This window comes from Tamandua tetradactyla, chromosome 26 (genome assembly GCF_023851605.1).
Source record: "Tamandua tetradactyla isolate mTamTet1 chromosome 26, mTamTet1.pri, whole genome shotgun sequence".
Taxonomy (NCBI): Eukaryota; Metazoa; Chordata; class Mammalia; order Pilosa; family Myrmecophagidae; genus Tamandua; species Tamandua tetradactyla.
Genome location: NC_135352.1, coordinates 19,159,720 through 19,187,493, shown reverse-complemented (window position 1 = coordinate 19,187,493; position 27,774 = coordinate 19,159,720). Strand labels below are relative to the sequence as shown.

Below are 27,774 nucleotides of genomic sequence, written 5' to 3'. Positions count from 1 at the left end.
TAAAGGTAGTACATTTTCTAACTATAGCAGGCTATTTCTTCAGAATAATTCTAATACATCAAAAGAACTTTTTACTCTGTGAAGAAATCACTTAAAAATGACTTTTCTCTAGTGAATTTCCTTGGAACTGAGATAGGTTTTATAATATTGTACAGAATCTTAATACTCAAAGCATTTGTATGACTTTCTATACTTTAGAAACATGTAAGTTATCCTGATATGTCAAAATTGTCAAAACCTAACTCTAGATTCAAAGGGGTATGTACAATGTAGGAGAAAAGCTTATATAAAATAAAAAATGTTCCTCAGCTTATTTTAAAACTAAACCTCAATAGTACATGCATAATTAAGAATCTAAAAACATTCTTTGTCCTTAACACTTGAATTAAGAGATTTTCAGTCTCTTAACTCAGATACTAAAAGGATATTTCTTAAGTATTCTTTTGTGTTTGTCTGAGTAGTGAATGAAAATAAAAGTTTTGCGAACATTGTATTCTATTTAAAAATGTCATTCTCCTTTAATTCACTGTTTTCTCTTTTTTCTGGTTTTCCTCCACAGCAATGTACTTCTCCCTGTGGTGATGAAAAGTAACTATAAGATTTTCAAATGTTCCATTCTTAATTTGTCACTAAGATGTCTGTTTTAGTTTGCTAGGCTGCCAAAATGCAATATACCAGAAATGGGCTGACTTTTAACAATGGGAATTTATTAATTTACACGCTTACCATTCTGAGGCCATGAAAATGTTCAAATAAAAGCATCATCAAGACGATACCTTCTTCCTGAAGACAGGCTGCCAGCTATCCTGGATTCCTCTGTCAGATGGCAAGGCACATGGTGTCTACTGTTTTCTCCCTTTTCTTCCAGGTTTCATTGCTTCCAGCTCCTGGCTTCAGTGGCTCCCTCTCTATTTCTTGGCTTACTCTCTCTCAGCTTCTATGTCTTTTTCTCCATATTCATCCTGTTTATAAAGGTCTCCAGTAAGAGGATTAAGAATTACCCTGAGCTATGCAGCAACTGGAATAACCAAAACAAGAAGTTCCACCTACAATAAGTTCAACTCACAGGAATGGATTAATGTTAAGAACATAATTTTCTGCAGTCCGTTCACCTTCCAACTACCACTGGGTCCATTGATAACTGAATATTGTTTCTGTGGTTCTCGCCTACACAAGACTAATTTCCTTTAGTGTGAAGGAATTAGCATCTTTAATTCATGACTTCACTCTCTATTTCATTGCTATTTTGACATTTGAGAAGTAATCTTCCCGTTATATGCAATAAAGGACAAACACCAGGATGTGTGTACAGTCCTGGTTACACAGTTCAAGAGCTTGGGATATTTGGAAGGGATTCAGAAAAGAGCCATGAATTTGATTTAAAAGAAATAAAATCTATGGAGAAATGATTAAAAGCTAACATTGGTAGGGTTCTTTAAGGGTGGTCAACAATAATTGATGGACATCAGGATGCATTCTATTTGGCTTTCATTCTTATGGGCTGTCATTCAACAGTGCTAAATAGGAAAATCATTTATTAAAAGTACATGTGTTAGCACTTTTCTCTACTGATCTTCTTTCACAATAATTTGTCTGTGCCTTGGAATCACTATCAACCACTTGATCTGAAACCATGATGTGAGGGAATTGGAGTCCACCCATTCTAATCAGAATCAATTGCTGTAAATTATAAATACCACCTGTGCTGGTCTAAACTGTTATGTATCCCAGGAAAGCCATGTTCTTTTAATCCTAATCCAGACTTGTGGGAGCACATCTATTGTAGGGTGGTATCTTTTTTTTTGGCATGGGCAGGCACTGGGAATTGAACCCAGGTCTCCGGCATGGCAGGCAAGAATTATGCCTACTGAGTCACCATGGCCAGCCTGGGTTGGATCTTTTGATTAGGGTGTTTCCAGGGAGCTGTGACCCACCTAAATATGGGTGTGACTTTTTGATTAAATTATTTCCATGGAGTTGTGACCCTGCCCTTTCAAGGTGGGTCTTAATCAATTTACTGGAGTCCTAAAGGAGCTCATGGAAAACAAAAGAGTTGAGATCTGAAACAGAGAGCAGAAACAGACATTTGGAGGTGCTAGGAGACAGACAGAAGCTCACAGAGGGGGCCACTGAAACCAGGAGCTGAGGGCTATGAAACCTGGGAGCAAAGGGCCAGCATATGTCACCATGTGCCTTCCCATATGACAGAGAAAACCCCAAATGGGATGGACCTTTCTTGAGTGGATGTATCCTTTTGTTGATGACTTAATTTGAACATATTTATGGACTTAGAACTATAAACTTGTAACTTAATAAATCCCCTTTGCAAAAGCCAACCCATTTCTGGTATATTGCTTTCTGGCAACTTTAGAAAACTGAAACACTGCCCTATAGGGCTGAGGTGATTCTCTAATTCCTACTCCTTTTGGTTATAGTTCTTTGTGCTATATTATTTTACTTTCACCTCCCATTTTCAATGGAAGCTACTAATATTAGTCCAGAAACAGTAAAGGCTTTTCTTGTTTGGACCTCAGTAATACCCCTATTTTGTTTACAGTGGAAGAAATTCCTAATAAGGTAAATTCATCCACCAAAATCAGTAAGTGGTCCCATGGCTTTGGCTCTATGCCTCACCAAATTCCTGGACCCGTTAGAGTTCTTACAGATTTAATCAATCAATGTGAATGATTTTTCTTCTCTTTTTTATCTTTCTGCTTTTTTTTCAGAGCATGATATTTAATTCACTACAAACCTAGCTCTCACTTAGGGCCTATAATCCACAATGTCTTTCTACAATATTCTTATTTAGAATATAACAATGCTCTACTTCCATAAAAGAAGACTGTAACTTTATCTTATACAAATAAAAAATACTTAAAAAATCTAGATTTGTTGGGAAGACAATGGCGTCAATAAAGGAACGTAGTATTCTAAGCAAAACAGACAGACAATTTATAAACAGGTAAAATATTGCTTAGTAATTAAACAGGGAATGAGTATCATGTACGCACGAGAAATCAGAAATAGTTCTGCTAAATGTAATTACTGATGGGACCATTTTGAAGAGCAAAACTGAAGACTATTGTATAATTATCTTCCCAGAAACACAAAATATGACTTTTCTGAAAAGAAGAAAGATGCCCTGGAAGAATCCCCAGGATAACCCCTATGGCTGAAAGGTAAAATTTGCATTTTCATTGAGATGGAAGCCAACAGACAGTTGAAGGGCAAGTTAAGAATCTCCCTTTCACTACCCTATAGTCTTGTGAACAGATACAATAGGGCCAGTGCATTGAAATTGAACTGCTCCAATAAAACAAGAGGGCTAGTCATAACCCAGTATTGGCAACTTCACAATTAATTGATAGTTTTTCTTCAAGAATGCTTAGGGCCTTCAAAAATAAGGGAGAGTTTAAAATATTCACAGATAAACAGAAATTGAGAGTTCATCAACAAAAGATCTTCCTTCCAAGAATTACTAAATGGAGTTCTGAAGGGTAAAAGGGAAAGACAGGAGAGAGAGACTTGGAGTAGTGTAAAGAAATGAAGATCTTTGATAAAGGTGACCAAAAGGGTAAATGAAAAACTCAATACTACTTGTTCTTCAATATACAACTCGGCTGTTTAATTACTATAAGACCCTGAATACAACTGAACACTAAAAAGGCATATTTCTTGATACTGGACATGCAAAATATAAAGAGGTAATGTGGGACATAAACAATATCAATAATGGAAACAGAGGGTTATGGGAGCAGAGCACATGTATGCTATTGAAACTAAACTGATTATCTTTTCAAATTGGTAGGTTATAGGCATAGGTTATTTAATATAAACCCTAGGGTAATCACAGAAATCGTATTAAAAATATACAGAAACAGATGAGAAAGGGATCAGACACATGAAAAAAAAAAGCCAACCATATAGAAAAGAACCTTAGAATAAAGGAAAAGAGAGACAAAGAAGATATGACATATAAAACCCAAAAGACAAAAATGGTTGAAGTAAGTACTGTATTTACAGAAATAACTTTAAATGTTAATGGATTATATGCCCCAATCAAAAGACACAGATTTGCAGAATGAAGATTAATAAGGAAACAGAATTTGAATAATATTATAAACACGGTCCTAACAGACAATGCAGATAATTTCACCCCACAGAAGCAGGATACACATTCTGCAAATCTGTGTCTTTTGATTGGGGCATATAATCCATTAACATTTAGAGTTATTTCTGTAAACACAGTACTTACTTCAACCATTTTTGTCTTTTGGGTTTTATATGTCATATCTTCTTTGTCTCTCTTTTCCTTTATTCTAAGGTTCTTTTCTATATGGTTGGCTTTTTTTTTTTCATGTGTCTGATCCCTTTCTCATCTGTTTCTGTATATTTTTAATACGATTTCTGTGATTACCCTAGGGTTTATATTATATAACCTATGCCTATAACCTACTAATTTGAAAAGATATCAGTTTAGTTTCAATAGCATACATGTGCTCTGCTCCCATAACCCTCTGTTTCCATTATTGATATTGTTTATGTCCCACATTACCTCTTTATATTTTGCATGTCCAGTATCAAGAAATATGCCTTTTTAGTGTTCAGTTGTATTCAGGGTCTTATAGTAATTAAACAGCTGAGTTGTATATTGAAGAATAAGTAGCATTGAGTTTTTCATTTACCCTTTTGGGGGTACATTCTTCTCTAGTACACATGGATCATTCTTTAGGACAAAACACAAGTTGGATTACAAAACAAGCCTCAATGAATTTTTAAAAATTGCAGTAATACAAAGCATCTTCGTTCACCACAATGTAATGAAACTGGAAAGCAATAACACAGAACTGGAAAATTCACAAGTATGTGGAAGTTAAATAACACACTCTTAATCAATCAGTGGATCAAAGAAGAAATCATGAGGGAAAAGATCTTGAGATTAATTAAAATGAGAACACAACACATCAAAACTTATGGGATGCAGCAAAGGGACTGCTGTAAGGGACATTTATAGCCCAAAATGTTTACATAAAACAGAAGAGCTAAAATCAAAGACCTAACTGCATCTAGAAGAACTAGAAAAAGTACCAGCAAACTAAACCAAAAGGGAACAGAAAGAAAGAAATAACAAAGACTAGAGCAGAAATAAATGAAATAGCAAATCAGTCACCAATAACCTCCCAACAAAGAAAAATCCAGCACCAGATGGCTTCACAGGTGAATTCTACCAAACATTCCAAGAAGAATTAATACCAATCTTGCTCAAATTCTTCCAAGTAATTGAACAGTAGGAACACTACTTAATCATTGTATGAGGCCAACCTCACCCTAATACAAAGCCAGATAAAGATGCTACAAGAAAAGAAAATTCCAGGTCAATTTCTCATATGAATAGAGATGCAAAAATCTTCAACAAAACATTTGCAAATCAAATCCAACAGCACATTCAAAGAATTATGTACCATGATCAAGTGGGTTTTATCCTATGTATGCAAGAGTTGTTCAATGTAAGGAAATCAATTACTGTAATACACACATTAACAAATTGAAGGGGAAAAACACATGGTCATCTCAGTTGATGCAGAATAAAGCATTTGACAAAATCCAGCATCCTTTCTAGGTGAAACATGGAACTTAGAAAAACTGGAATAGGAAAAAAATCCTCAAAATGATAAAGGATATATATGAAATACCCACAGCCAATGTCATACTCAATGGTGGATGAAAGATTGAAAGCTTTCTCTTTAAGATCAAGAAGAGAAGATGCTCACCTTCACCACTGCTATTCAGCATTACACTGGAAGTTCTAGCCAGAGCAGTTAGTCAGGAATAAGAAATAAGAGGCATTCAAGTTGGAAAAGGAGAAGTAAAACTTTCACTATTTGCAAATGACATGATCCTATATACAGAAAGTCCCTAAAAATCTGTAAGAAAGCTACTAGAGTTAATAAACAAATTCAACAAATGCAACTCACAAAAATCAGTAGTGTTTCTTTACACTAGTAATGAGAAATCTGAGGAAGAAATCAAGAAAAAAATCCATTTACAATAGCAACTAAAAGAATAAAATATCTAAGTATAAATCTAATCAAGGATATAAAGAACTTATTTATAGAACACTACAAAACGTTGCTAAAAGATATCAAAGAAGATCTAAAATAGAAGGATATTCCATGCTTATGGACTGGAAGACTAAATACTGTTAAGATGTCAATTCTATACAAAATGATTTACAGATTCAATGCAATCCCATTCAAAGTTCTAACAGTCCACTTTGCAGAAATGGAATAGACAATCATCAAATTTATTTAGAAGGGTAAGCGACCCCGAATAGCAAAACCAATCTTGAAAAGAAGAAAGAAGTTGGAGGACTCATACATCCTGACTTTAAAACTTAACACAAAGCAACAGCTTGTGTTACAAGGATAGATATATAGACCAACGGCATAGAATTGAGGGTTCAGAAATAGACCCTCTCATCTATGGCTGATTGATTCTTGACGAGGCTGTTAAGTCCCTTCAATTGGGAAATACTAGTTTCTTCAATAAATGGTGCTGGCAGAATTGGATATCCATATCCAAAGGAAGAGAGTAGATCTTTATCTCACCTTATAAAAAAGTTAATTGAAAATAATTAAAGACCTAAATGTAAGAACGAAGACTATAAAACTCCTAGATGAAAACGTACAGAAGAATCTTCAAGATCTTATGGTAGGCAATGATTTCTTAGACTTTCCACCCAGAGCACAAGAAACAAAACAACAATAGATCCATGAGATCTCATCCAAATTAAAAACTTCAGTCCATCAAAGGGCTTTGCCAAGAAAATGAAAATACAACCTATTCAATGGGAGGAAATATTTGGAAACCATATATCTGATAATGGTCAAATATCTAGCATATATAAAGAAACCTACATGTGAAAATTAAAAGATAAAACATAAAACTGAGCAACATAGTAAACCTTACTGTAAATGAAGCATTATAGGTAATAGTATAATTATAATATTCTATCCACAATTGTGACAAAGGTACTACAGTAACGCAAATTGTTAATTAAGAAGAAAGTCCACAATGTAATAGATTTTCATTTATGTTTGTGCCTCATTAAAATTTAGACCTCTATTCATCAAAAGACAATATTAACAGTCAAAACAGCAATACTTATTGGAAGAACTATTGGCAATCTGTATGTCTGACCCAATTTACCTTTAGAATTTATAAAATACCTCCACAAATCAATTAGAGAAAACTAACAGAAAAAATCCAAATATGGAATATACAGTTGGCTTATAAAGTATGAAATATGTAAAACTCACTAATAGGGAAGTACAAATTAAAATTCAGTAAGGAATTATCTTATATCTGTTAGACTGGAAGCAAAATATGAAATACAACCTTACCAACTACTGCCAAATATGAGAAACAAAAGGATTGCTTGTACACTGGGTGTGTAAATTGTTGCAACAATTTTGGACATTAATTTGGCTATATGAGGAAAATTGAATATGATTATCTGACTCAGCAATTGTCTTCTTAGCTAGTTCCTAGAAAAACTGTTACACATGGACATGTGGACACAGCTTAACAGAAACAGATAGTATCTTATCTAATTATTTTAATAGGATAAAATTGGAAACAATCTAGAATTCCATCAAAAGGAGAACAGATAAATGTTCACATAATGAAATATTATGAAGCACTGAAAAATGAGTACATTCAACTTTCCAATATCCAATATGAACCTCACAAATATAGTTTTTAGAAAGAAAAAAAAACCATACAAGTTGCAGAAAAATATATATGTAATGACAGCATTTGTATAATTTAAAGCGTGAAATATCTATTACATATTCCTTAATGCTATATTCACTTGGAATGAAATACAATATATAGAAAAATAAAAGAATGCTTCAGGATTGAGAAAGGCAGATGAGTATGTTGCAAGGTGAAATTATCCTTTGAAAGAATTGCCATTATCCTAGGACAGAAATTAAGGGAAGACCTTTGGACTGAGAGAGGGAGAAACTTCTATAGTTGGGTAATAAATGATGTAGAAAGCAAGAGAGATGGTTCTACAAGTAGACTGTGCACATTGTTTAGAAAACCCATCCCTAGGGTGCTGTGGGAAAGCCTTGGGAAATAGATGTCTTCATGTAAATTCAAAGTGGGGCTGAGTGCATGAAGTTCAAGAGTCTGGTCCCATGGACCAGAGCAAAAAAATTTTATTATTCTCTACTGTTTACTCACACAATTCTCTACTGGCCTTATTCTCATGACTGGAAATGTCTGCAGTAGGAAATTACGCTTGTAAAAGAATAGCAGTTATACCAGGCTAACCTGATCACCAAGACCCGCCCTCCAAAATCACCAATGTTTCCAGTTTTACCAACTCACAATTAAAATATGCAAATAGAGTGCTCTGGACACCTATGTTAAGTGGTCCTTTCTCACCCAATGAAGTCATGTAGAATTCACAACTTACCCTCCCCGGATCTCCTCTATGGTGATAACTCTACTTCTCCGAAGGGTGCGTACCTAGCCCAAGGAAGCGGTTCTGGCTATTACGTGTTCAAGGTGAGGAAACTGGAACATCTTGTTTGTTCTTTAGGATTTTGCTCCTGTTATTGCTACATGGAGGGGAGATAAAATATATGCAGTTTGGTCACAATGCCATCGTTTATGAAAGTGGTAAACTCTACTGAAACCTTCAGATTAAGAATATTTTCTTTTTTTCCCCTATTTTCTTGGTTCCAATAATTTAATTCTCTCTTCTAGAGATTTTTATCCACAGGATATGATGCAGATTTTATTATTGTTTTCTGGCCTTGATCTTCATCCTTCCCTCTGTTCTAGGACAATTGTGTGATTTGTCTTTACCTGTATTAAATAATTTTCTTCAGGGTCAGATCTGCTATTCATTTCCTACTTTCACTGCTTTTAATTCAGCATCTGGGCTTTTCATTTCTTTGCATTCTGAACATGTATAAGCCTGGTTAAAATGTTATCTTGTGCAATATCACATTATCCTAATTGATTACATGTTATCAACAGCTATTTTTAATTGTTGTTTGAAAAAATTAAAACTTAAAGTATAGATCTTGAATGTATTCTTTGAAATTTATTGACTTTCACCTGATTTTAATCGGATATGCAACACTCTGGGAAATGTGAGGATATGGGTTTATAGTACAAGAATACTCTGAAAAAAACAAATGTTCTCAATTTATGAATGATGCATTGTATTTAAAGATCTTTTCTTCCAGTGTACTTTTCAAAAAAAAAAAGGAAATATTTCACAAAGAGAAATATTTAATATTAAATACGTAGACACATGAAGAAATTGATGCTTGGTTTATACAATTTACTCCAGGTTGCATAGATACTCCAGTCTTCTTTCTAATACTCTATTAACTCCAAATGTATGGCACAAACACCTTTGACATTTATGCTGACATTAGTTTACTGCCTTCACTGACTGCATTCTCTCATCTACATCTACCCCAAGACTGAAAACTCTCTGGAGAAGACAAACTGTATTTCTATTTCACTTGCTTGCCACACAAAATGTGGTACCATATATGTTCAACAAATACTTGCTAAATTTATGAATAAACATTACAAAATACTCAAAATGTTATGATTTCTATCTCCTCCTTAAAGCAAAACCTAAAAAAATCAGATAACTGCCTTCAGTGACAAGATATAGAAAACTCAAACTCTTAGTCATCGTGGATCAAAAGTTACACAACAGCTAAGATACTGCAACGGCTCAATCCTCCCTATTAGCTGTTTCACTCTCTATTATAATTAAAACACTGTAACACTTGACAATCATTGAAAGTATTTTAAATCTCTTTATGTTAAATCTTTTAACAAGGAACAGAAGACCTTCTCTCCTTTTTCACAGTTTTCTTCTGTCCCTTTGTTCACTGGGACTGAACAAAAGGGACTTCCTTACCAAGAGCAAACAAAGGGATCAGTGGAAGAAAATGTTGCAGCGTTTTGTCGTATGATGCCCAGATGAAATTTAGCTGCAAGATAACTTTAAACTTTAGTTCTTAGTTTTAAGTACTGCCACGGACAGTGCTGAGCTCTTAGCTTTAGTGATTTTGCAGCCGTCGTACACAGTAACAAGTTTCCCTACTTCACATTTTTCCCTCATTGCCTTTGATGCCGATTTTATTATTTTTCAAATTTTCTGACATGAGATCTTTCAACTCCCAATCTTTCCCCTTTTCCTGTCTATTAATAGTGTTTCTTGACAGCCCTGTGGAATTACTGACAGCTTTGTAAAATAAACGCTTCACACACAGCAGTAGTTTGAGAACTACGGCTTGAAGTAAATACTTGTAAAGACCTAAAATTTGGAGGGCTTCAAGCAGATGAAAATAATTTGGTTTGGAAAACTGCATAACCTATGTTGGAAGATGCATATTGAAAAGCAGTTTTCGTTAACATTCCTCAGCATGAATGGATAAAAATAAGTCCTGCCTTTTTAACAGGAGGGACAAGCTATGTGGATGTTACCAATAAGTTACCACAGGGGCTGAACTGGAGCCACAAAGCACATTTAAGGATGGATTTCATAGTCGGTGCTCAGTGACTGTCATTGCCTAGCTGATAGTTACTGCAATTACTTGTTACTGATATTTTCTTTTCAACATGAAATGGTACATTTTTTCTCCCATTTTTACTGCACATGAATTTCTTAATGTCTAATGGCACAGACACCTGGAAACCTTTTGTTTTCAAATGTTATAAAATGCCACAGTCTCCCGGGTTTATACAGTTTCCATAATTGCTTCAGCAATGTTGCTAAAAACTCTCCCACAGCTCATTAATATCTGCAGGCTCCTACACCTTGCGCCTTTCCCCCAATTTAATTAAGATAGCTCCATACTGAGAGTGCAAGAGAAAGTCCACAGTCTCATTTAGCAGCACAGCAACTTAACCATAAGCCAACACTAATCAGGAACATTAACTGGGATATATTACAGCTGGATGGCCCACCAAATATCTTACCAGCTGAGCATACCATCTCTTTCAAAACCTGGAGCATAGCCCGCTGATCATGGCTGCTCTCCATTTTCACACGTGAATGTGTAAGCGACTCACTCTTTATATTGTGCAACTCACCCTTTATATTGTCCCCTTCGGTAAGCATTTTAAAGTCCAGATCAAACACAGATCCTTCAGCGGCCGGCCACGACACGATGCTCTGCTGGACTTACATTGATTTTTGTAAGTCAGGACCCAAGTCTGTGCGCTAGCCTTCCCTCCCGGCGCCTGACCTCATTTAGTTCAGGCATCATCAGATGAGCTACTCGCTGGGACTTTTCACCGCAACCTTTGCCTCCATGTTCTTCCTCTCCTTTTCCTACCTCATGAATTTCCCGTTCATTTTCAGCTCAAATATTGATTCCACTGTGAAGTCTTCCCTTTCCCTGCATGCGGAGTTCATCCCTCCCTCTTTTCTGTTACCACGTGATTTCATTTTCCTGGACTGTTAAGCAAATATCGTGCAATTGGAGGGATTATACAATGGGAATTTAATGGGTCACGGTTTTGAGGCCAGGAGAAAGTCCGAATTAAGGCATCATCAAGACTATGCTTTCTTCTTGAAGACTGGCTTCTGAGGTTAGTGAGCTCCTCTGTCACATGGCAATGCGCATGGCAGTCTCTCAGCTCTCTTCCGGGTTCTGTTGAATTTCAACTTCTTGCTTTCTGTGGCTCTCTCCCAGTTTGAATTTCATTCTGCTTATAAAGGACTTCTGTAGTAGAATTAAGACTTATCCAGATTGAATTGCTCCATATCTTAATTGAAGTAACCTCATCAAAAAGCCCTAATTACAATGGGTTCACACCCCCTGGAATGGATTAAGTTTATAAATCTGTTTTTCTGGGGGGTACATATAGCTCTCAAACCCCACACCACATACAGTGTCTTTATAACATCACCCAGTTCTAATTGGTTACTTGCCTGTTTGCCCTTGTCAAGGTGGAAATTGAGCTGATACTTCTTTGCTAGACCAGCCCCAAGCACTTATATATTGTTAGTGCCTGCATATTGTAGAGATTCCATCTACATTTAATGAGTGAATGGCTCTTGACAATGTTCTTGCTTCAGTATTATTTCACAAAATATTACTCCCTTATAGCTGGGATACTTTTATTAAAAGATTTATTAAATAAAATAGCATATAATTTGGAGTGCCTTTGGTGTCATATAAGATCTTGAAGTTGACAGGTAAAAGTTGAATCAAAAAAAGGGAAAGGAAGATGAGCAATAATTTAGACTATTTCATGTCTGTGGATTTTATTATACATCCCATATTTAAAAAGTGCTCTCTGCAAGGCATGTCGGGCTTCAGTGCTCTAGAGAAGCAATACATAGCCCTCTCTTGTGTTTAAATAATACACAATCCCTGAGGGTCACAGAAGTCTGCTTATGGGCCAGATGAAATCCTTCTTAACGAAGTTGAATTCTGATTCTTAGTTTATTCCTCAAGGGTAATTGATAGTGGCTGAGTCCCATCAATCAATTAATAGAGCAGTAAATGCTATTTATTGAGTTCTTACTACAGAGTCAGCAGTATAATTGCAAAAATTGGAAACATAAGAAATATAAGGCATCACAATTGCCATTTTGTTGTTTCCATTTCCCTATGAAATGTTTCAGGGACAAACCATTGATTCATTTATTCAGAAATATTTATTAAGAACCTCATTTGTTCCAGACACTGGGCGAGGGGCTGGTGTGATAGGAAAAAGATCTGATCTCTAGAAGAAATGCAGAAATGCAGTCTATCCTCACTCCTATTTCTCTCTTCCTATTATGAGCACTTGCACCAAAATGTTATGTCTTATTTGGAGCATGGATGCTGAGCATATTCTGTGGAATATGCGGTGGAAGTCATGGTGTTGAAGTGGCACATATCAGTTATCTATTACCACAAGAATGCTACATAACAAAACTTGCAAACTAGGTAGATTAAAGCTGCAATTTATTATTTCTCTCAAGTTGATGGGTTAGCTGCTTCTGCTGAACTGAGGCAAAGCTTACTCATGTGTCCATTGTTGGCTGGGTATTGGTGGAGTGGCTTTGCTGATATTGCCTGGGCTCTCTCATTTGTCTCACCTGGGACGACTGACCAGGCTTTGTTTATCCTGTCTCCTCCTCCAGCAATCTAGCCTGGGTGTGTTGGCATGGTCTCAAAGCAGAGGCAGAGGTGTGAGGTGGAGAATGAAAGAGCAGAAATGTGCAAAGTGCTTTTGCAAGCCTATGCTTGAATCAAATTTGCGACCCTTCCAGTGGCCAAAGCAAGTGACTTGGCCAAGTCCAGAGTTAGAATCTAAACTCAGGGGAAGAGATCTAGGGACAAATGAAAATCTGGCCTGCTAAAACAATCTGCCATGCTACAGTAGCTAATCTTTGGGAGGTGGTTCTAAGCCAAAGTGACCAGAGCCCTTGTATAAACACTTTTCAGGATCTTGGCCACTTCAAATGCAGGGGGCAGGGAAGACTGGGCTGATTCTGATTGAGCAGATGCAGCTGATCTGGGACATGGCCATTAGATCACTAATCACACTTGATCGTCCCTATCACAGGAGATGACGGAAGCTATAGTGATATGAATAAGCCCCACACCACACACCTATCTCCAAAATTCATGTCTGAAGTACAGCAGTTAAAGTCACTTCTCTGCTCTGGCTGCTGCCTTTATATGATTCCTTCCGGAAGGAGGATTTCCCATCATTAGGCTTATTTGAGGATGCCTGAATTATTGGCATGTTTCAAGTTAGATCCGTAGCTGCTTCCTAGGGCTGGGCTAGCCACAGGAGAGTTGTTTTGGGTATGATATCTGTGTCTACAGCCCTTCAGAGCCGGAACCACCATTTAAAATTCCTCTTTTGTAACCAACTCTCTAGGCATTGCATAGTTCTAAAAAATTCTCAAAATGTACATCCTCCCAGGACTATTGGAGCTGTTCACTGTGCACCTGTCCTCCTGACAGATTGCCAACTCCAGAGATTCCAGGCTGATTGACTGACCCTATTTATACTGGGACATTTTGGGCTGCTTCTCTGGCTTAACAAACCTACCCATTTAATCTCTGGGCACCCTTTCATTAGGCGCCACTATCCATGCAAATAATTTTGTCTTTTGTGTTTTTGAGCAAGGTCCACCTCCTCCTACATTCTTTCAAGCACTGTAGCCTCTACAGATTGCTCCTTTTCTCTACTTCAGCATTTATTATAAGTTGTGCCAGGAGACCCTGCTGTCTTAACTTGCTCTCTAATGATGGCTGGGGATTAGGATTCTTGCTTTACAAGGGTTTTGTAAGCTTGGTTTTCTTTTTTAATATCCCCAAGGTGCCTAGTATGTTGCACGGAACATACTGGTGCTAACTTGCTGATTAACTGATTCTTGGCCTTTTCATCAGAAAATTGCTTGCCATAAACCCATGGAGGAAAATCTCTGCAGCTTTATTGGGGGGGGGGGCGGTGTGGAGGGAGTGTGAATAAAAGGGAGGAAAAGCATTCCACAGAGCTGGAGAGGCAGCTGTGGTCTGTTAAAGGGCCTGAAATTTATCGTTAGAGTTGCTTCTTAACGTTTGATTGAGAGGTGCCGAATTCTAGTTGGTAAGTGGGAGATCTAACACGAGAGAGGAGCACGGGCATCGCGTTAACTGTGTAAGTATTTACGCCTGTTCTAGTAGCAAGGCGTAGAGCACAGAGGGAATAGAAGCTGGTGGAGGGAGGTTTCAGCCAATGCGAAGTAGATGTCTTGTGGGAAGACTCTCTGTGAAAATGAAAAGAAGCAGTTTGGGAGCCTCAAGGGAGAAAAGGAGGTTAATCACCAGAAAGATGTCAAAAACCTAAAGGGAGAATGAGAAGATGTGGGAGAACAAATTTGCCAGTTTCTTATGGCTGCTCCTTAGTGGGAGAATAGGGGTGTCCATTACAAGAATCATTTACTTCCCCCATATGCTTCCCAGAAGCCCTGGCAAGGCAAATATTTCTGGATACCTGCTTCATTTGTGAAAGTGTTTACATTACAGAAAATATATGGACACTTTTTTTTTTTTACAGAGCCCAAGGAGCTTTTCACAGAAGCAATTAAAAACATCTTCAGCTTTGATTCACTCCTTCGCAATATTTTGGTTTTAAATCAGACGCTCCAGTCCTTGACAAAAATAGCAAGCAAGTTTCACAACCACAAATACATACTTTACATTCTGAATGTCCTCAATTAAATATTCAGGGTAAATCAGGACTAGCTTCAGTTTTTAATTTAAAAATCATCTATAAATGTATTCGGAAGCAGAATTTTTTAGTGACTTTTAAGAAAATCTAAGTACATTTATACCGACATGAAATTTCACTGTAAGAAAAGTACATTTGGATGCCAGTGTTTCTCTTCATGTTTAAATATGAAGGAAAACTAGATCTTTGGAACAGCAGGTAACTCTTGAAATGCTAGCACTGCTTGACAAAGAAAGCATCCAGTCATTTCAGGTTCACAGGGCTAAGAAATAATCTCGAGATTAAGGACTCTGGAATTGAAAGTCTCTGACTCACCTAAAGAGATTTTAGTGTTTGGCCGGTTCGCTTTGATTTGTGGAAAATGTAGCTTGAAACAAAATAATGTTAAGCTTGATAGAGAATCTGCAATTTGTAAACCTTAGGCAGATAAGACTTGTCTAAATCCTTGGAATAGCTATCTCGAGAAACAGGTCCTTTGCCTCTCAATCATTTTATCCTGTTGGTGTCCCGTTATCTAGTAACCTCCTTAAATATTTTCCTGAATGCTACAAGAAACTGGAAAATGACACTGAATACTTCTTCTAAGGTAGTATTCAATCATTAACCAAGAGATAAAAGAAATTCTATTGGACAATCTACCCTCTTCAATGGTATCAGTCTAAGGAAATTGCAACATATCCCTCTTATAAGGAGCAATAGAAAATTAATATATCTCTCTTTAGAAATGATAAAGTATGATGTAAATGCTTAATAAACAGAGGGACATGTCCCTTAGTAACTTCAGCCCCTTTGCTAATGTTAAACCGCTGATGCTAAGCAGGAATGCTATTTCAGTTATCGGGAGGGCAGCTCACCAGAAGAATCCCGCCTGACTATTTTGTAAGCCTAATACAATTCTCTGTGTTTTTCTGACATTTGCTTTTGACACCCCAGCCTGTTCCTTGTCTCGTTAGCCTCCCCACAGAGTCAATCCAAAGGCAGAATGAGACGAGAAAGGAGTCCCGTTGTTAGGCAGTGGCCAAGAAAGGTGACCCACATTTCTGCTTGCAGCTGTCAGGCCCATCAACCTGGAAAGGGGCTGTGTAGGTCACTGCAAGGAGTGCAAGACAGAGTACTTGACAAGAAAAGAATTTGCAAGAGGACTTTGGGAATAGTTTCTTGAACAGAAAGAAAGAAAGAAACTGTCTCTGAAAGGGAAAAAAAGAGACAGCTTTAGAAATTAAGCGCCAACTCCCTCCTGTGCATTTAGACTAAAGTCTGCAGGTAAACAAGGCAGCAGGGAGCATTTCCAGACAGAGAGAGGTAGGAGGCAAACAGGAGGAGATTGCCACTCGTGTTACAGCACTTGACATTAATTAAACCTGTTTTAAATAAAGAAGGTGTTAGATTACTTTTCTATTGCATGCAATATTTACATTCATTACGCCAAATACTGAAACTGTTTTCTAGAACCAAGTCATCTGTTCTCCTAATAAATTCATGCTTTTTTGGAGACCAACAGGATGTGTTAGCAAAGGATCCTGGCAAGGCTTTATTTTACCCTGTACATGTGAGATTAAAATGCCCTGCTCAAGACAGCTAGTCTGTCGTTCCCACATCAGACACTGCTCCTCTTTCTTTCTTCCCTGCGGAATCATTAGTGAGCAAGACTCTTCCATAGCTCAACGGGGTAAGGAGATACCTTTTCAATTCTCTCAGCTTGTGTTCTGGAATGCTGTTTCCTGGGGCTGAAACCCTGAGCATGGCCTGCTGGTTTCTGTAAGTAGAAGGTAGCTCTAGCAGTTGCCTTGTTTCTTGTTGTTCCCTGTATCTATGTGTTTCCACTGCTTCTATTTATGAGCCTGGAAAGATGGCAGCATTGACATCCCCTAGACGCCATGCTTCCAAGCTCCTTCCTCATATCCAGCCACAAAGACCTTCTTTCAGGAACTTACATCCACCTCTCTCCTTCATCCCACAGATTGTTGCACACGTTGGTTGCCCGGCACTCTTTGCTTAGTTAACTCCGTTGTATCTTTTCATAGCCCTGGGAACTTCTCTTTGTAGGATGCAGCCCAATGATGATTATTAATTTGTGGGATGCTATTCTTTGATTAATTCTGTTTCTCCTGTTAGGGCAGGGATGTGTCTGTTTTTGTACACCGGTAGATCTCAGGGAATTCCATTGCATTTCAGAGGGTCTGCCATAGAGGTGTTTAAAAAATATGTTTGGAAGTAAATGAATGGAGTGAACAATTGGAAAAACCCCACAATTATGGCATCCATATTTTGTCTCAAACTGTTCTGCTTACAATGTCCTCTGGTTTTCTAATTTTTTGAGCACCTTCTTCCTATCCTTTGAGACTCTCAGATCAAGTCCCACATCCCCTATGAAGTCCTATTTCACTAGGGAATTCTAATTCAGTCCCTTCTTTTTCCAAAATGTCACATACAACTGGATATAGATGGCCTTGCATTTTGTATAGGTTTTATTTTTACTCACATCTGTAAAATTCAGCTTCCCCTGATGACAGGCAGAGATACCTATAGGTATCAGGCTGCTGAAAAAATAAAAAGGGGACATTGAGGCACCATAGAGAAAGTAAACATGGGTGGCAGCTACCATTGCCAGGTTGGGAAAAAGTGAAGAGGTTGGGTTACCAGGATTTAGAAGCTTGGAGGGGGTGCTCTGTGTGGGTGGGGCTCAGATCTCCAGGAAGGGTGTGCTGCTCACCTAGGGCAGGTGCCTCAGGGGGTGACAATGTGGCAGGTGCTGGGAGTGAGATAAAAGGTCAGAAACTGGACCCAATGGCTACTGGAACCAGCTATGCTGCTGGGGCAATGCTGATAGGAACAGGAAGCAAAGAGGAAGGAGCAGGTCCCCTCTCCCTCTCCCTGCCTTCTCATCTTCATTCCATTGGCAGAAACTAAGAGCTGAAAAAGGAAAAATGCAGTTTGAAGCATCCCAGGCCCAGTATTACAGAGCAGAGTGTAGAGGGGAGGGATTTGGGGCTGAGTTATAACATATATAAATATATATATTTTATATACATATATATGTATATAATTTATATATTTAAATATAATTTACCATTGCCAGGGTTGGAAAAATAAATATATTTAGATATAATTTAATGATAAATTTAACATATTTAAAGAGTTTTATTAAAGGTAACAAAAAATACTGAAAATTAAGTTAAACAGTCATGGGGTGGAAAGTCCCTTAATCGATAACGAGGCTGAATCCTTCCCCAAAGCCAAGGTCCCCTCCACTGAGGGTAAGTCTGTAACTATGTCCCCCCACCTCCAGTGCCTCCCAACTCTCATTGCACCCTCATGAAGCAGCTATGGCCTGGGTGCCCTGCATCCACAGCTAACATGTGGCTGTGTGCTCCCTCCAACAGAGCCCTCACCCACTCCGAGGGGTTAAAGGGAGAACGAAGCCTCCTATAACAACAAACTGCCCATAATATTTGGCAAAATATGTGTAACATATGTCACGCAGTAACCCTTATTTAAATGCTAATCTGGTAGTAATATGATCTTTTTATTAGCTGACTTTCAAACAGAATAACCCATACAACGATTATTTGGGGACTAGTTTATTGCTCTTTCTACAGAATCATAATTAGTAAATGCTCTCACCTTGAAATACTCTGGGGAAGAGAAGTTTCTGGTATTTAAAAAACAGCTTTTTGTTTTCCTGGTCAGAAAATGATTGTCAACAGAACATTTCAGGATTCTGAACAAATGTTTACATTCTAAGAATAAGAACTGTAAAATTAAGCTTTAAAACCGTGTAAAGCAAAAGTGTCATCTTCTTCCTTCATTGGGTAGCTGTCCTGGTGCTAGTGCCATATTCCTGTGGGACCGAATGGATTGGGAAGGAAGTCAATCTCATATTGTTCAAGGCCACTGGCTCATCCTGACCATTTCCCTTTTCAGATTCCACCTGCCCCCCAACACATACACACTCAAAGTCCAGTCTCCACCTTTCTCTTTCCTGCTCTGTGACCCAGAAGGTTGAGATCCAGAAATGTCACCACTTACACCCTCTTGACACTTGGGTCATGATGGATGTGTCCAGTGGGACGCACTGGCAGGAGATCAGAGGAAAGGAAGACAGAGATAATGGGGTACATCTTCCTAAGCCCAGCCCTCCTCTAGCTGCGTTTCTCTCAGTGGCTGTCATCTCTTCTTGTTCATGGCTCCTGTTGTGTGGCCCCTGTCCATGACCCAGTTCTCAATGCATCCCAAACTCGGTTTCTTCCTCTTTCCCCTTCCATCCTAAGGGTGACTGTCGCTTCCTGCTGCTGATGCTGTCTTTTTCCCATTCCTGAAACACTCATGATGCTTCTGAAAGTACTCCTTTCTGTAAAGTCTTTGGAAAAATTTAAGTTGGATTCTGTTTACTGTTGAGAACCTGAATGACTCTTATGCTAGTGGCCAGGTGCAGTGAAGCATCATCTAAATGCCAGTCGCCACATCAGCGACAAGGTTTTGGATTTATATATTTATGTGTGTGATTTTTTTTTTATTAATGTTTGCTTCAATTACTACTCTATATGCTACAAGAGGGTAGGTGCCCTTCTTATTGATTGTACTAACCACTATCTGCCCAGCAACCGATACCATGAAAGGCACAGAGGTGTTGTTTGATAAATATTTGTTGTATGAGTCACTTCATTCATTCAATAACTATTTATTGTACTTATATATTTCGTATATTCTTGACATTTGGAGTTCTCTACTGGGGCAGATGGATAATAAGTACGTAGATGTAAAATATAATCTCAGGTAGTAATAAGGGCTGTGAAGAAAAGTGCATCAAAATAAGGGAATAGAGAGTGTGAGTGTGTTTGGATTTATGTTGGATGGGGTGGTGTTTCAGTTTGCAAAAGAGTTGACTTTTTAAAAATATTTTTATTGCTAAAACAGCATACAATATGTTATATTATACAATAAAAAAATTTTAAAAACCCAACAACATACAAACACACATATTCTTAACGTACAAACATTTCCTACAAGGTATACAATCAATGGCTCACAATATCATCACATAGTTGTGTATTCATCACCATGTTCATTTTCTAGAACATTTTCATCTCTCCAGAAAAAGAAATAAAAAGAAAAAAACTAATACATACCATACCTAAAAGAGTTGACTTTTATGATGAGGTTTTACTAACTTATAAGCTAGAGTTCTGAGGCCATGAAAATGTCCAAATCAAGGCATCAGAAGGCAGAGCTTTCTTCTCAAAGACTAGCTACTGTCCATCCTCAGCAAATCGGACATATGTCTTTCTCTACTGGATTTCATTGCCTTCAGCTTCTGGATATTTTCTCTCAGCTTCTCTGGGGGCTTTTTCTTGTATCTTCTCTCTGTCTTTTACCTTTTAAAAAGGACTCCAGTAGGAGTATTAAGACATATTCTAAATGAAGTGCCACATCTCAACTTAAAATCCTACTCACCCAAAGATCCTACTTACAATGAGTCCACACCCATGCAAATGGATTAGCTTTAAGAACACGATCTTTTCTGGGATACATAAAGCTTCAGAACATCACAGGTGGTCAGGGAAGGTCTCTTTAAGGAAGGTGAAATTTGGACAAAACCTAAAATGAAGATCAAATAATTTAAATGAAGCGAGGGATGAGCAGCACACATGAAAACGTACAATAGGTAAGATACCATGTGTAGTGGGTTAAGTTGTGCCCCTCAAAAGATATGTCCATCTGCATCCTTGGAATCAGACTTTATTTGGAATACATATCTTTGCAGATGTAATTAAGGTAAAAATCTCAAGATGAGATCATATTGGATTAGGGTGGGCTCTCAGTCCAATGAGACTGTCCTTGTAAGAGACAGGAAAAGAGAACACAGAGAGAAGTCCATGTGAAGAGGGAAGCAGAGATTGAAGTTATTCAGTCCCAAGCCCAAGAACACTAAGGATTGCTGACTGCCACCAGAAGCCAGGAGAGAGGTATGGAATGGATACCTACTCAGAGCCTTCAAAGGGAACATACCTAAGGACCCCTTGATTTAGATGCATGACCTCCAGAATTGTAAAAGAATACATTTCTCTTACTATTCATTATTGTTTTTTGCATAGGCAGGCACCGAGAATCGAACCCAGGTCTCCAGCATGGCAAGCAAGAATTCTATTACTGAGTCACTATAGCGCTGCCCCCATTTCTCTTATTTTAAGCCACCAAGTTTAAAGTAATTTTTTATTGCAGCCCTGGGGGGAAACTAATACACTGGGTTAGGCATTGAACATTTCAAAAAAGATGTAAAGAAACGCATGGCTATTAACATGATTAGCATAAAATGTTAATTAGCATAAAAAACACAAAGGCAAAAGTCCACTAAGTGAGAGACATTGTGTGCTAAGAAGGTCTGAGTGGGCAAGAAATTTAGAGAAAGATTTAAGTTGAGGCAGAGTTCAAGGGTGGCCTTAGGCTGAGATATAAGTATTGGAGAAGGAGAGTGTCCTAGTTTGTAAGCTTCTGGAATGCCAAATACCAGAAAAAGTACAGCTTTTAAAAAGGGGAACTTATTAAGTTGCAAGTGTGTAGTTCTAAGGCCATGAAAATGTCCAAATTAAGGTAAGTCTATAAAATGTCTAAATTAAGGCATCCAGGGAAAGATGCCTTCATTCAAGCAGGCCAGTAATGTTCAGAATTTCTCTCTCAGCTGGAAAGGTACATGGTAACATCTGTTAGCTTTCTCTCCAGACTGCTTCAGTGGCTTCCCCAAGGCTCTGTCTGTTCTATTGGCTCTGTCAGTTCTGCTGGCTCTCAAGCTTTTTCCCAAATGATTCCCTCTCAAAGGGCTCCAGTAAGCAACTCCACCTTGAATGGGCAGAGACACATCTCCATGGAAATTATCTAATCAAAAGTTACGACCCACAACTGTTTCCATGGTCATATCTCCATGGAAACACACAAAAAGATATCACCCAGCAATAGTGAATGAGGATTAAAGGACAGAGATTTTCTGGGGTCCATAATAGCTTAAAACCAGCACAGATTGCATCATGAGAGACCTCCTGGAAGGACGAAGAAGGTGAAATGCTGATTTTCATGCAATAGAGAGAAAAGTGAAGGGAAATAGAAGGGCAGATATACAGGGACAGGAAAGCCACATTCCCTCTATTTAATTATGTTTACTCCTTCTTGAAGTAGAATGCAAAGGAATTACCTTACGGGAGGATTGGCAATTTGGCCTTAATTCTTATTTGTCTTCATCCTGGCCTTGATGGTTAGGTTCTAGTGTCAACCTGGCCAGGTGATGGTGTCCAGTTGTCTGATCAGGCAAGTACTGACCTTAAGTGTTGCTGCAAGGATATTTCATGACTGGTTTATTAAATCATCAGTTGCAGCTGTGGCTGATTACATCTACCATCAACTAAGGAAGCGTCTCCTACAAATGAAATAATCCAATCATTTGGATTTGATCCAGTCAGTTGAAGGCTTTTAAGGGAGAAGAGAGAATTTTTACTGCTACTTCAGCCAGCAAGCCTCTCCTGTGGAGCTCTTTGAGAATTTCATTGGAGTTTCCAGCTTCACAGCCTGCCCTACAGATTTTTACCCTTGTGTTCCTATGGCTGCCTGAGATGCTTTTATAAAGCTCATATTTACAGATCTCTCTATTGGTTCCATTGCTTGAGGGAACCCTGACTAATATACTGGTCATATTGCTCTAGCCCTGCTTGCAGATAGTAAATACATCTTGCAATATAGAATAACAAACAAAGAAGTAAGAGCTAGAGGATGGGCCCAAATCAGTGTCCCAAAGCTTATATAGAGTGAAAACAAGAAAAACAAGAAGGAGCAGGTTAGGACATTGGACATAAAGGCAAGAAGTTCAAGAGTCAGGTTGTACTGGACAATCCCATTCAGGACCTGCCCACTCACTTCTCCAGCTGCCAGGAGTGTTGGTTGCTCAGGGAAGACGCAGGGGACAACTTGGAGCCAATGACTGGTTAATGCAGGGTACAAGGCCCTAACCTCCCTACTTTGATTCAGGACAACTTCAAAGGGTCATCCTAATTCCAGAGAACCCCATAGGGCTTGGGAAGTGGGGGTGGGGGAAGAACTCTGTCACACAGTGTTGTAGTTCAACCCTCTATCCTAGCCTGCTTCCTTTTTTCCCTTATAAATCTTGCTCCCAAGAGTTCTCTCTAATAAACCCTCTTCATGTAAGTCTTTGTCTTAGAGACTTTTTCCTGAGAAATCTGTCCTACAAAAATGGGTTGATACAGGAATTGAGCAGGGATGAAAGCTAAACTATAAAGTCTAAGAGAGCTGCCATATATACATGGAACTGTGATGACAACATTTAATTTTGGCTACCAGCTAATATTAGATGGGCTGGAGTGGTTTAAAGGCATAGGGTCAGCATGGATAACAACTCAAGGAGAGGCATTCTCTAGAAGGCCACACACAGATACTGCATATATCATACTTCTTGAAAGGAAATTGATAAAACCATAGGCTGATTGTGTCAGAAAATGGTTTCTATACTTATTCTTGATTCTCTCAGTGTGACTTCTTGTAGAAAGATTCCAGACATGAAATTCTGTCACTTTGATAGGGAGAGACTGATCGTTCTAAAGTTTCTCAATTTTTCAGGAAAAAATAAAACTATTGGTACCTCATATTTTCATTTTACAGTTTAGCATCACTACTTAAAGAAAATTCAGATGTGATGGTTCATTCATATTTTGAACATTTTGCCTCCTTGGTGATTCTAACTTAATTTGAATGTTTTGAGTGGAAGGCACTAATAAAATAGAATAAGATATATAGAATGTTAGATATGGAAAAAAACTTGAAAATAATAATACAAACTAAAAGAATTATCATAAATGAGTTAAAATATAACCCTCAGAAATTATTTTTTCTACATCTGACATGGCTCATCTCATGAGAACATCAGTCTCCAAACATATTCTGCTCAAATAATTTTTGGGTTTCTTCAGGAATATTCACTTGCGTTTTGTGAAAAAGTCCTCTTGCTTCTACCTTTTCTTACTCAGGCATTTCTTACTGTCCTGCTGTCTCATCCTGGAGCCCAAAATGGTGGCTTTGAAACAATGCCTGAACTGCCTCTGCAGGTGTCCTCAACACATCATTGCTTCCACTGGTGCCCACCAAAGGTGTCTCCTTTGCTGCCTCTGGCTGTGATCTGCTAGGGCGCCTGACCCATACAGAGGATGTCATCTCTGGTATTATGAAAGCTGGTTACCAATGCTAGCCTGCTTCTACAGAGTCCATATGTTCAGTATCTTTTATTGCTATCTCTTCATTCCGAACTAAGAAAATGAGTGCAACTTGTAATATTAATCTCTCTTCTCCTTGATCTTGACATTGAACCTATTTAATGTGCCTGGTCTTTTGTTTTTGCTTTTCATAAAGGAAGCATATCATAGTGGTTTTGATCTGCATGTAATTAGACAATTTTTTAAAACCTATCAAGGCTCCATTTCCTCATTTGTTAAATGGACATAATAAAAGTTAAGATTAAATTAGATATTGTATTGTTTACCAAGATCTTTAGATTTACTGAATCCTAAAATAAAAATAAAAGAAATGGTGGGGTGGGGGGCATTGAGCAAGAAAGAATACCCAAATAAGAGAAATTATTATGGCTCTATTTCACGAGAAAAATCACATTTTAATACCAGCTCATAGAATATAGGTCTGTACTTCCCATGAAAGAAGGGTGGGAAACTTACACAGCTCTGTATTTCTATCTTTCTCATGTTTACATACCTATCTTTATGTAGTCATGGATTCCTTGTATGTGGTCTTTTTTGAAACATCTCTTGGCCCCTTTCAGCTAGGGGGCTTTCCATGACTCCTCACTTGCTTCTTAGCATGGTTTTCAGCTTTGCCAAGACCCTCAGATTTGGTTATCTCCTATAGCATTGGGCAAGATAGTTCTTTGTCTAACCCTCCACAGAACTCTACTCTAATCCAACTAACCCTTGGCCTTCCAAGATTTGAGGTAAAATTTAAACCAGAGTATTTAATATCCAAAATAAGAAGCTGGGTAAGATGACTGCTCTAAATTCTAAAACCCACATCATTGTTTTTAGGCTGTGTATATCATATCTAATTTTATCACATTTCACCACAATGGCAGTGATGTCATGTTCCACAAACCAGAATAAAGACAGAACTGAATTTTAGAACTAGAGACAAAGTGTAATTGTTTTTAGGGCATTAATCATGGGTGTGGTTTAGATATCAATAATGCATCAACTTATTTTCTAAAAAATAAAAATGCTTGGAAGTGATGGAGTGCTTTTCATTTTGCAAGCCTTTTATAAACCTAGACTAATTTATCATTATTTACAAGCCAATTAATTTTCACTACCCTTAGGTAGTAATTATAATTGTACCAGACTGGTGAATGGGGAAAAAAAGAAACTGGATTGAGAATCAAAAAAGAATTGTATTTGTTCATCCCAAATTAAGTGGACATTTACTGTTCACTTTAAATATCATAAAATTAAATTTGCAGTGGAGATTTTGATAAGGCACTGTCCCCAAATAATGTTAATTCACTCATTTACTCATTCTCTTTTTCATTTCTTCTTCCCTAGCCTATTTACTCAATTCATCACTTTAGCAAATGTTTATTGAGCCCTGTGTTTAGTACTAAAATATAAACTTGAGTAAAATGTATTAACTGTTCTTAAGAAGCTCATGTCCCCCTAAAAGAAATAAGCACATGAACAAATAATGGCAAAATGGTGCTATAGGGACTCTAGGATAAGTACGATATGAGTCATCGAGGCTGATGGGAGATGAAGGCAGTAAAGGATTCTATGGTGAGATGTTGATTCCAGTTTATCTTGAAGGATGACTGGTTTTTTATTATTCATACATGGGCAAAGAGTAACCCAGACAGAAGAAACATGCTTGAAATTCTAGTTGTATGAAAGAACACGAAGTTTTAAGGGGACACCGATAATTCTCACAGGCTGCAATATGGATATAAGTTGAAGGGACCGGAAAAAATAAAGATGGAAAATTGGAAGGAACAAGATCATGGTAACCCAGGAATTAGGCATTAACTTGGAGGCCAGTGAGATTCTTGGTAAAATTACTAATTTACTTTCAGTGATTCAGGGTCAATAGTACAGAGTACAGGGATCCGACACTCTATGCTTTTTACAAGCACTCCAGTTTCTCCCGATGCTTTGAGAAACTGATAAAAGTGACAGTGAGCCATTGAAGGGGCTTACATAGGGGCATGATATAATTACATATATATTTCCAAATAACAACTCTATTAGCAATGTGGAGGATGAATTGGAAGAAGCTGGAGGTGAGTCTAGATTGGGACAGAAGACTGAAGTCTTACAATTCTTTGAAAAGAAAGGAGGAAGGTTTGATCTAAAGCGATGGAGACAGTAGAGCTTAATCTGGGAGACATTTTAGAGAAAGTGCTTGGGGACTGATTTAAGAGGAAGGAAGAGAGAAAGAGGAGTTTAGGATTTCCCTCAAAATTTTCAACCAAATGATAGATGGTTCTGGAAGGGAACAACAACCCCACATATACTTTCACCTCGTAAGTATGTGCACAGAAAAAGCAAATTTGTTGTTCAAGGCTTAGCTGTGGTTGTGAGCTGTGTGGAGAAGAACTAGTGGCTACAGTAGGCTGTAATTTCACCATATGAATAACAAGAAAGCTCAAGCCATTTTACTGGTGGTTTGGAGAAGGTAGAGACCAAAGATTGCGAGGACAATTAGTTGGCTGTTGGGATTATCAGTGAAGTAATGCCTAGATCATTGTAATAAGCATTGGTAAGAGGAGATAAATGTTGCAGCTGGATTTACTTTTGCAAATAACGATACTGAGTTGATAGTGATATATTCAGGGAGATGAAAAAAGTTTCTTGGTGGTGCATGGGCTGGAAATTGAACCTGGGTCTCCAACATGGAAGGCGAGCATTCTACCACTGAACCACCTGTGCACCCATGGGATAAAGACTTTAACCAGACTCTTAAAACAACTGAGCTGGAACTCAGATGAGAGTTTTATGTGCCATTTGAGTTGGCCTCAACCCTTAGCCATGACACTTCTTCAGGATGAGAAACTGGAATTACCATCAATTACTGTAGAGTGGTCAGTTCATGGGTTTATCAGAGGGCAATGTTATTTATAACGTTGGAAGTTTGTAACCCTTTGATCTCCTTTTGATTGCTGAAATAAGGATAATGTGGAAAACTAATAAAGAATATGCCTGCAATATTTTTGGAGGTGGGGCATGTCTTGTTTTCATATAGAAAGTCGGTAACTTAAAATTCTTGTTTTTCTTTTGAATTCTATCAGCAGCAGCAAGTGAATAACTGTCTTCAAAAGTTCTGTGAGTTTAGATGAGTTACTCAAGGTAAAAGTGGTCCTCAAACCTATAGGGATAAACCTCAAATGATTTCCTATTTCAAATAAAAGAAAGGGCTGAGAGGCTTGTCTAGGCACAGGTCTTTTAGAGTGAACTTACA

The 27,774-nt window shown here is 37.9% G+C and overlaps 1 long non-coding RNA gene across 1 annotated transcript in view; it reads right to left on the bottom strand.

The window, feature by feature from the left end:
* Nucleotides 1-20,616: 20,616 nt before the first annotated feature.
* LOC143669668 (uncharacterized) overlaps nt 20,617-27,774 on the bottom strand; it is a 206,502-nt gene continuing 199,344 nt past the window's right edge. Inside the window, exon 5 of the long non-coding RNA XR_013168961.1 lies at nt 20,617-20,868. This is a non-coding gene — a long non-coding RNA (uncharacterized LOC143669668). The remainder of the gene's footprint in view (nt 20,869-27,774) is intronic.